The 11,241-nt window shown below is 43.5% G+C and overlaps 1 non-coding gene across 1 annotated transcript; it reads left to right on the top strand.

Moving 5' to 3' along the window:
* On the top strand, positions 1-73 carry TRNAF-GAA. Its single transcript has one exon. It is a non-coding gene; the product is annotated as a tRNA-Phe (tRNA).
* The last annotated feature ends 11,168 nt before the right edge of the window (positions 74-11,241 follow it).

Below are 11,241 nucleotides of genomic sequence, written 5' to 3'. Positions count from 1 at the left end.
GCCGAAATAGCTCAGTTGGGAGAGCGTTAGACTGAAGATCTAAAGGTCCCTGGTTCGATCCCGGGTTTCGGCAGATGTTTTCTTTCTTTTGTGCGCTTAATGCGAAGTGACTGTCTCTCCGCAGTTCTCTTCCCCCTGCAGCCACAGGGGAGGTCCTGTTGCGCCCGGGCTATAGGCGCAGAGGGGCTGGGGGAGCAGCACTCCCCGTGGCCGGGGCATTTCTCCGCTGCAGTGGGGGGACTCGGGAGGGACCGCCCCGGAGAAGGGGGTGGGGGGCAGGCGCTGCCGTGTCAGAGGCAGCAGCCAGCCGCCGCAGTCCCTGCACGTGTGCCGGGGCCGAAGTGCGCCCCCGGGCGGGGCAGAGAGGAGAAAAGTTGCTGGAAACGGGGCGGGGTTGCTGGTGCCGCGGGGCGGGTGTTCCTTGCTGGCTGGAACAGGGCTGTGAGGTTAAAGGCCCAGCCCAGCCTAGCGCCCCCCTAATCCTCCAAGGTATTTAGGCTCCCAACTCCCATTGCGATCAATGGACCCAAGTTTGCAGCCCAAGACATTTGAGGAAGGGGAGCGGCTCTAGGAGACTCCAGTCAGTGAAGTATTTGACTCTCTCAGTCGCACACAGCCTAGCCCCCAACTTCATAATGGTCATAGGGTTTTAGTGCAGCAAAGCTGTGGTTGTCAGTTTCCATCGGGGCAAGGGGAGAACCGTATATCATTGCACACACTTATCTTCTCATTGCCGCCCTTGGCCTTCCTTTTCTGCTGTAATTCGCTCTTTCTTCCCTTACCATTAAAAAAAAAATTCTTCTCTTATTGTTCTGTGCATGCTAACATTTACCCTGGTTTGTGCAGGTTGTTGTCATTGTGCTATTTAATTTACATTTTAATAGCAAGCAAGCACTGAAAATATTAATTGATGCTAGTAGCTCAGAGGTCCCCAAACTTTGGGGTGCACCCCCCTAAGGGGGCACAGAGGACCATTTAGGGGGGCATGGCTGGGGCCTGGGCCAGCCCTCATGCGGGCAGGGAGAGAGCGCCAGCCCGCTCATCTCCTGGCCCTGGCCTTGCCCCCAGCTGTGGCCCCAGCCTTAGCCCTCTTACCCCTGGCCTCAGCCCCCTTCCTAGAGCCATGGCCCCGATCCTAGCCCTGGCTCGGGTGGGAGGGGAGGCAAGCTAAAAAGTTTGGGGAGCACTGTAGTAGCTTAAGCAATCACATCTTTGTGTTTTGTAGTATAGCACTTGGTTGTCATTGTAAGTTTGTAATTTACTAATTTATTTCTAAAATTTTAACCCCCCCATACCACAAGTTTACTCTTTCTTTAGTTGCCTTTGATCCTCCAATGAAGATCAAGTGAGGATTTCCTTTCTCAACTGTTACTTTGCCTCAATCTTGAGCCTTAACATTTACACTGCAATTTTTAGCCCTGCAACCCAAGATTCAGGAGTCCAAGTGAGCTGACTCAGGTTCATTTTGCCCATTTGGGAATTTTGTTCCAGTGTAGACATACCCTAACAGGCTGTGGGAAATCACCCACATTGTTCTGCTTTATTACCTTTGTTTATTACCACGTTTTCAAACTCATGCTAATTACCACTTTCCAGCCTTCTCTTTCCCAACAACCACCTCTATTTCCATTATTTTTCTCCAGATTAATTGGTTTGCTTTTCTTTTTCCAAGATGGATCATCTACTAAGAAGTAGATTCAGAACATCTTCTCTAGCTGAAGTTTCTACTTTTAGAATCATTAAGGTTTTTTTCTCTGTACCTGAGGAACTCCTTTGATGATGAACATAAGAACGCCCATACTGAGTCAGACTAGTAATCCATCTAGCCCAGTAGCCTGTTTTCCGACCATGGTTAGTGCCAGGTGCTTCAGAGCAGAACAGGCAATCATTGAGTGAGCCATTTCCTGTCATCCACTCTTAGCTTCTGGCAGTCAGGCTAGGGACAACCAGAGCATGGGGTGCACCCCGACCAGCTTGGTCTATGTGAGCGTGGTTGTATTTTTTTCTGACCGATACCTGGGTAGAGAGGTTATTTTACCTCAATTTAGCACTGGAATACATACTGTCTAGTTCTGGTGCCCACAATTCAAGAAGGATGTTGATAAATTGGAGAGGGTTCAGAGAAGAGCCACGGAAATGACTAAAGGATTAGAAACATGCTGTATAACGAGAGACTTAAAGCATTCACTCTATTTATCTTAACAAAGAGAAGTTTAAGGGGTAATTTGATTACAGCATATAAGTAGCTACCTGGGGAACAATATTTAATAATGGACTTCAATCTAGCTGGGAAAGATATAGACCTCTACTCTGATATAACGCTGTCCTCGGAAGCCAAAAAATCTTACCATGTTATAGGTGAAACTGCGTTATATCAAACTTGCTTTGATCTGCCGGAGTGCACTGCGCAGCCCCACCCCCCCCGGAGCACTGCTTTACTGCGTTATATCCAAATTCGTGTTATATCGGGTCGCGTTATATCAGGGTAGAGGTGTAACAGGATCCAAAGACTAGAAGTTGAAGCTAGACAAATTCAGACTGGAAATAAGGTGTACAATTTTTAATGGTGAGAGTAATTAACCATTGGAATAATGTAACAAGAATTGTGATGGATTCTCCATCACTGACAATTTTGAAATCAAGACTGGATGTTTTTCTAAGATATGCTCTAGGGAAGTCCTGTGGCCTGTGTTAGACTAGGAGATTAGACTAGATGATCTCACACTGGTCCCTCCTGGCCTTGGAATCTATAACTCTTTGCAAACAGCAGGTATCACTAGAGCTTGCAACACTGGAGATGCTGGAGTGGGAAGAGCACACAGGCACGCCTAAAAAACTGAGAGTATATTTTCAAACTGTTCAAATAATGACTGGATGTTTTTTGTATGAAAATGTAGTTTTCAATCAACCCTATTTTTGTGTGTTAAGCGTGATTTGGAACAGCCTATTTATGAAACTTTAGACTTCACTCTCCATTTGTTTATCAATGTTATCTTTATTAATCGGTGATTCTGAGAGGAAACAACGTGGGTTTGTTTTTCTGGGCATGCTTGTTAAATTTTTATATACCCATTCATATGCTGCTTTCTTACACTAAATGAACCATTCATCATTTTGGCCTAAGGTGCTTTTTGTTATTCATCCCACTTGTCCATCCTTATTTCCCCTTCTATTTGCTAGTGGGACATAATTAGGCTGAGCTTAACTGTAAAAAAGTATGTAAATGTTTATAAGATGTTACAGTAACCAATAATAAATGTTGATGGAAAATAATTCAAGATGCTTTCAATAATGGATGCTATAAATAGGTGCATGAGAACCAGACAGAGAGCTTAAATTAGCCCAAATGAAAAAAAAAAAAAAAAAAAAAAAAAAAAAAAAAAAAAAAAAAAAAAAAGAAAAAAAAAAAAAAAAAAAAAAAAAAAAAAAAAAAAAAAAAAAAAAAAGCCATGTTGATATAATTCAAGGACTATGCTGAAATAATGCTTGGTTGAAAATAGAAGATGTGGAACCAGAAATTAATGAACCACAATTAGTGTGTTAGCTATTAGGCCAATTTGGTGGACAAAATAACGAGGGATGGACTATTCCGCCCACCACTTCTTTTTTGGGTCCTTAAAAGAAAAGACCCTGGGGGAGAGGAGGGAAGTATATAGAAGAACAGACGGAGACTACTGGAGCGAGCTTCACCATCATGGCTGGCACTCCTGCCATCTCCTGGGACCCCAAACCTTCTTTGTCCTAATCCTGTGGGATGTGCTGACCAGATCGGACCAGAGAGAGGGATCCAGTTGACATCACCAACCCTACCAGCTCCAGCTGAATCCCAAACACCATTTGAGATGAAACGGGATCAGACTAACAACAGTAGCGACAACAGCAGCACCAGCCCATCGCAACTAACTTCTTCTCTTTTCCCTACAGGGACAGTTATTACCATCTCTGATATTGTTACATTTGCATTTACAGTATATTGCTCAGACAGGAGAACAAATACCTATTGAAGTGCAACATGATAATACAATAGAAACAATACCAGCTGGCTGTCAAATAAGGGGTTTTTTTCCTTCTGAAAACTCTCTCCAGCTAGAGAGCAAGGGAGGTTGTTAAAATGAGAGGTTTACTTAATACTTTATATTTCAAAGTCTATCACTGTTTTCCCTTCTTTTCTGTATCTTTAATAAAAGGTTTAAAGGATTTTTAATGGTGTGTTTGCAATGGGTCTAAGCAGGCTGAGGCCTGTCTATAACCAAGCCCTGGACCTGTTTAACACTCTTTAATGTTGGACAGTGACTGGGTCAGTGTTTCTCAAATGCGGCCACCGTGGCCTCATGTGGCCACCAGGGGCTTTTCTTGCGGCCACAGCCTCCTGGGCTGTGATGGGGGGAGAGGCGACAGGGGAAAGCAGTGGCTACTCCCCCTCCCTAGTGCTCCTGGATACACCACCTTGGTGTTGGTTTCTCGGGCCGCCAGCAGGAGTTGGGCCCTGCCCCCCTCTGGAGACACCTGGGGCACAACACTAGAGGAGCAGCTGGTGAGTTCCCTCCTTTCCCAGGGGCAGTGGGACTCAGGCTTTGGGGTTCAGTCCTGGGGTGGCGGGGTGCCAGCCTTTGGCTGCGGGGCAGCAGGCTCTGACTGTGGGACTTCAGGTTCCAGCCCTGGGCTCTGGCTGCACGGCAGCAGGCCCCAGGCTCTGGCTGCATGGCTTTGGGCTCTGTCCTCCATCCACAGGGCTTCGGGCTCTAGCTCCCCGTTGCCTCCCTGGCTCCAACTACCTCCCCTGACCCCCCCATCCAGGGCTTAATTTTTCCCCAAACTTGTCAGGGCTGAGTAAGTCTGCTGTGAAAAGTGATATTAACAAACATACAAGTATCACTTTTCACAGCAGATTTACTGGCTACCAATAAACAAATTACAATGCTTTGGACGTGTATATATGCATATTTATTTGTTTTCCCCAAAGTTAATTAAGTATTTTACGAAAAATTGTCAGAGCAGCCACCAGAAAGAGTTGGTAGCCGCACTCTGAGACCACCAAATAATTGGTTCTGAGAACCCCTGGGCTGGGTTATGTTGACACCATTCATCTAAATGAATATAACAAACACAGCTTTTCACAGGTTAGCACTTATTGTAGTAGCATGAATAAATAATGTCTCCTGGCATTGTCCCTAGACGTGCTAGCATTAGGCCAGAGTTAATTTTTGTACTAAAGGTTTCTGACAGCATTTAAAAAATTGTGTTTGGTGGTACAGAGATGCTTTCAAATGAGTATTTGACATGGTATGGCATGAAGAGGCTGTTCGGAAGCCATTATGATTTCTCATGTAAATCCATATATAGAAGCTGTTCTGAAATTCAAATGCATATTAAACAAATAAGAGTATTATACAGCATAGGTACAAGCAGATCATTTCCCAACTTTAATAACCTGGACCTTATGATTTTAAAACCTACAAAATATTAATCATTATGGATTAATATCTTGTAAATTTTTGTTTAAAAGCTAATTTTAGTTTTAGAAGCCTGGAAGAACATTCAAAAGTTAGACAAAGCCTTAAAATAGCATTTATTTTTCTATCTTTGAATTGAAAAGTTAGAGCTGCTTTGAGCGGAATTCTTCATCTTAACAACCTGAAATTTTGTGGGTGAGTGGTATGGCGCTGAACCCAGAATTTTGCAGTTGGATCCAATCTCTATAATGAGCCAAACCAAAATTCTAGATCTAAACATTTCCAAACTTTGTTATGTTAAAAATTCATATGCGGTATGTGCTCATCTTTGTTAGAAATGGATATTAGATTTTTATAAAAATCAAATGTGCTATATCTGATCCAAAAACAGTATGGTATTGTTTTGCTGGGGTTGGGTGAAATCATGTTGAAGATGGTGAGCATGCTAGCTGCCCTTTATTCAGGATACATGTAAAAAGCAATTAAGCTTTTTTATGGAATAAGATAGCTGAGACAATAGAAGCCACCACCCAAAACACAGCCCATATGCAAAGTCAATCAGTAGCTGACCTTTGTGGGCAAAGTGCTTTCACTGGGGTCTGAATGCATATGCAGGGGACTGGGTATTGTTTTGGCAGAGTGGAGTGTGTGTGTGTTTGTGTGGACACAGTGAGACGCACCACAGCCAGAAAGCCCAGGACAGTCAGAGATGCACTTGCAATTTCACCCTGAGAGAAGGCTAAATGAGAGAGTTTGTTGGACAGAATGCTGGCTGTAGATGACCTCTAGCTAAACTGTCTCCTGTTGTTTGAGCCCTACCGTGTTTAGGGAAACAGGACATTGTGTACTTCTTCGTAAGAAGCAACAGAGGGTCCTGTGGCACCTTTTAAGACTAACAGAAGTATTGGGAGCATAAGCTTTCGTGGGTAAGAACCTCACTTCTTCAGATGCAAGTAAGCAAATTTGATTGCTCCAAAGAAGTACTGACTCCATCATTCATTTCTCTTCCTAAGAGAAACAACCAGCAAGACCCTGAATAACCCTTTAAATCAAAAGGGGAAACATTATGTTTATATCTAGTGCAAATTTGTTTGTGCACAAAATTCTTTTTTTTTTTCCAGTCTGTTTCTCTTTCAGGGACTAGCCTACTTATAAACTGTACCAGTTCCAGTGAAGGTGGGCCTCTAAGGATCTATCTTTGCTACAGAGTTAACCTGGGTTATCAGCGCCTGGATCTGAGCAGCTACACTACAAAACTCTCCCCAAGTTATTGGGTCTCCACTGATGCTGCACCCATCTGTGTGTCGCTAGAACTTCTGGAGTCACATGCCATGGGTCTTTGTGCTGAGCTACCCCCTGGTTCTTCCCTGGTGAAATGTGGGAGAATTTGTCTGCTCTTCTGGGCATATGGGAGAATTGTGGAAAGAGATTAGACAACTATCAGCACTTGAGTGATTGAGCCTGTGTCCCCGTTGCAAAGTGGGTGTGGTATACCAGCCCAAGTGAAAGCAGAACCTGGGTTCTAACCCCCCCACCCAGCTGGGCCAGCTAGACCAGGCTGAAAGCACCCTTAACTCAGGTGACAGTTTGTGTGTATGGACGGGAGACGGATTAGTGGCAACAGCCAAGTAAGAGCCTATGTTAACTCTCCAGCCAACACATACCCTAAATCGGAGTTCCCCTTCTCTGTCAGGCTGCCAGCACAATAGTTAATAGAGAAAAGAGAATTACCTCCTTGTAGAATTAGAAGCAAGAAAGTTCTCACTCTTCAAGAGGGTAACAATCAGTATTTTCTCAAACAGAACAGACACATTCAGTCCAGATGCGATAAAAGGAAAGCTGTTGTATTTATTTTAAAGGATAGCAGTATAACATATGGGGAACTTTAAACATTAAGCACTTTACTCACAGTCATCTAGAAGTTTGGTAAAGCTCTACAAAGCAACAGACCTCGCCTTTTCCAGCACTAAGTCTGTCTCTGACATCCTCTGTGGAAAATGTTTCTTGAGTTTATTTGGCGCTTCCTTGTACCTGCAAGTTCCCTAACCCTGCCTTCTTTGCCTGTCACTGCTATAATCAATAATACTTAACACAAAGTGCTTAGTATGTAATGTAAGTAGTCTTCATAATACCCCTGTGAGGTAGGCAAATGCCCATGTCTTGAATGCAGGAATCCAATGCCACAGATGTTAGTTTCAGGAAAGATGCTAAATGAAGACATTTACTAATATCTGCCCTGGAAAGGTCTCCTGTACTGAGTATTTAGGAGCACCTGAAAGTTATCTGTCTTAGGCAATTTTGACAGTATGCAGACAGCCCCCCACCTATTAGTTTGGGTAAGGTGTTTAAGGCCACACTGATTCAGTAATTATGTAGAACTCTTAATTCCCAGGAAATTCAGGATCTTTCCCTCCTGATAGCTGTGGCCATGTCTGATTATACCAGCTGAGTGCAGGAACTAATGGTGGTGCTGCACTCTGTCCTCCCTGAGCTCAGAATGTCCACATTACACTTTAAAAAAATGTTTTCAATGAGATTTAGGCTTTGTGGAGCCTACATAACTTTTGGAAATGTGACCTAGTCCTCCTAAGTCACTTGGGCACTTTGAAAATGTTACCTTCCATGTAGTATGTGGTCACTGGAGAATATAGAGTTATCACCTCACAATGAAATAAACGGAAGGTCCCAACAGTTTCAGGGGGAATTAATAAGATTTATTTGGGTTCTTCTCTATTATCATATGACAGTCTGCTGAGGAAGCCATAACTTTAGCTATGGAACCTAGTACACTAACAGTCATGTTCATACAGAAATCTGTTTCAGAAATAAAAGATTCTATATGTGAAACAATGATAGCATTTATAAGTGTGACCATGAAAAGAATAATTTTGTTGGCAGTAGTACGACTTTGCCTGCTAGCAATGCTACTTCAAAGGATGTAGTTTATAGGAAAGCTGACCCACATATAATAACCATATGCCACATGTACTTGAGTAGTTTATAACAGAAAGGCATTTGTGGAAATATTCTATATAGTTTCTTATACCACAGTCATCACCATACGGTCTGAGCACCTTTCAGTAGAGCATTAAGCAATATCACTATATATCTGTTGTGACGGGATCCCCTGGGTGCAACCTGGGACTGTGGAACCGCTGTGCCCCTTTTCTCACTATCCTGGGTTGTCTCTCACACTGTCTTACTGGTGGGAAGCAGCAAATGCCTCCAGGTGCCGTTTCCACTCAGTTCAACTGCATGTGGAGCCCCACACCAACTAGATTGCATGAATGCTCCCAGAACCACTCATGAATCACACAGAGAAAGACACCAGCCAAATTCCCCCCAGCTCCCAGCCTTGTATCCTAGGAATATACCATTTTGCATTGTTTAAGACCCTTTCTTGAGCAATGCAAGTTTATTAATTGGTTCACCACTTCATCAATGGAAAGTGGATATACACCAGCCTTTGTAACCTAAGCAGATTTACCAGTCACTTCAGTCATACTCACTGGTAAAGATAAACATTAAAATAAGTTCATTGTTTACAAAAATGTAGGTTTTAAGTGATTGACTTTTTGCCTGTGTTAGTTATCAAAAGAAAATAAAACATAAGCACACAGTCTAAACATTCAACCCTATTAGACTGGGCAACATCTAGATTAAGCAGTTTCTCTCACCCCAGTGGATATTGAAGTTCATAATACACAGCTTTCACCCTTGAAACTTAGGCGAGTCTCCTCTGTTGGAGTCTTCAGTCTTCTGAGCATTCTTGTTGCTTGCAGTGGGGTGGGGAGTGGGGAGAGGAGAAAAGGCCAAGCATGGGGCCCATGTGTTCTGTTTTATATCCTGAGTCCATGTATTTGGAGAACACAAGTCCAGTCCTGAGACCCCCCACCCCACAGCTGAAGCCCTGAATGGGGTGTGTGTGTGTGTGTGTGTGGAGGGTGCTGGAAAATAGTCTGAGAATTTAAGCTCTGGAGAGGACTGATCTTTGTGGGAGTCCACCAATGAGGAGTCTAGTGGTGAAGGTGCAGAAACTGTCCTATCACTACTTGTTGGGTGCATCCCTGCAGGAAGGACTCAAACCATTTTAGCACTTTATCTTGGATTCCTGCCACCTTCTCGGGCAAGACAGCAGTGTCTTGTGGTCAGCCATACTGATCATTTGCTCAAATTTCTGTTTCCAAATTTTCAAAAAGTGACTAGTGCTGCTTCTGGCTGTGTGCAGGGCCTGCTGCTTCCCGCTGTGCTGAGTCCCTGCTGTGAGGAGGTAGGAGCAGGGACCCAACCCCTCTAAAGGCTGAGCCTTATGATCTGATCCTTCACTGATCTGATCCCTCACTCAAGTGAAACTCCAGTTGGGGTCAAGTATTTATATGAAGACCTTTACTTAGCCATACTGAACTCAGGCATTTATATGTTGCTTATCACTATGCTCTCTGGGTGCACCATAAGTCATTTAAATTAAGACAATGGCATTTCCCATATATACCCTCCTGTCAGCATATAGACTTTAAAAGGACAGCAGTGAGGAACTCTTCCTAGAAGACTAAACAATATAGCCAGCAGTTATTAAAAAGCTTTGACCAACCCCCACCCAGAAAAAAACACCTCTTAATTCTTTCCTTATGTGAGGGCCTGCTGTCAAGTATGCCCTGCCTTTGACCTTCACCCTTCTTAGCTTAAGAATTCCAGTACACATGTTGTCTGGTGGGCCATAGAGGCAAACCTTGAGTTAGCTGGACTCCAAGCCTTTTGCACCACATCTGTAGAACCAGGTCATGGAGTGGCTCATGACTGTGAGGGCTGACCTAAGGACAGACTGTCAAGAAGCAGGGCAGAGACCCCATGTCAAGGTTCCCCCCTCCCACTCTGAACTCTGGGGTACACATGTGGGGATCCGCATGAAAGACCTTCTAAGATTATATTCTACCATCTTAGGTTAAAACTTCCCCAAGGCACAAATTCCTTTCCGTGTCCTTGGACGGTATTGCTGCCACCACCAAATGATTTACACAAAAGCTCATGGAAGGGTCACTTGGAATCCCCCTAAGTCCCTTCACCCCCTTTCCTGGCAAAGCTTGAGAATAATATACCAACCAATTTCCTTAGCAATGTAAGCACAGAGCAGACCCTTTGTCTTCAGGACACTGAAATCAATCAGGTTCTTAAAAGACGACTTTATTTATAAAGAAAAAGTAAAAGAATCACATCTACAAAAACAGAATGGAAGATAACTTTACAGGGTAATAAAAAGATTTAAAAACACAGAGGATTCCCCCCTGGGCTCAGCTTCACAGTACAAAAAACAGGAATAAAACTACCTCTGTGGCATAGAAAACTTCACAAGCCAAAACAAAAGATAACCTAACGCATTTCCTTGCCCTACTTACAATTTCTGTGGTTTTAGATGGATTATTCCAAGTATATTTTCAGGAGATGTTGTACCTGCTTTGTTTCTCCCTCTGTCCGGAGAGGGAACAACAAAGAGAGAGCACAAATAAAATCTTCCCCCCTCCTCCCCAAGATTTAAAAGTATCTTCTTTCTTCATTGGTCCTTCTGGTCAGGTGCCAACTAGATTATTTGAACTACTTAACACCTTACATGTAAGGCAATTTAGTACATTTAGTACAGCTGCTAAGGAGGGATTTTATGCTACCCTTCTCTCTATATTTATGACACCCCAAAACTATAATTAGATTTCACCAACCGAGTAACAGGGGTGAACTTCTAAAGCACTATAACAGTCTTATCATGGAGTTACAGACAGTCCCCTGGGGCATTCCA

The sequence above is a fragment of the Terrapene carolina genome, unplaced genomic scaffold, assembly GCF_002925995.2.
Source record: "Terrapene carolina triunguis isolate 2854851 unplaced genomic scaffold, T_m_triunguis-2.0 Scaffold21, whole genome shotgun sequence".
NCBI classification, from domain to species: Eukaryota; Metazoa; Chordata; order Testudines; family Emydidae; genus Terrapene; species Terrapene triunguis.
Note: the sequence above shows the minus strand (reverse complement) of the source record. Positions and strands in the feature narration are given on the sequence as shown.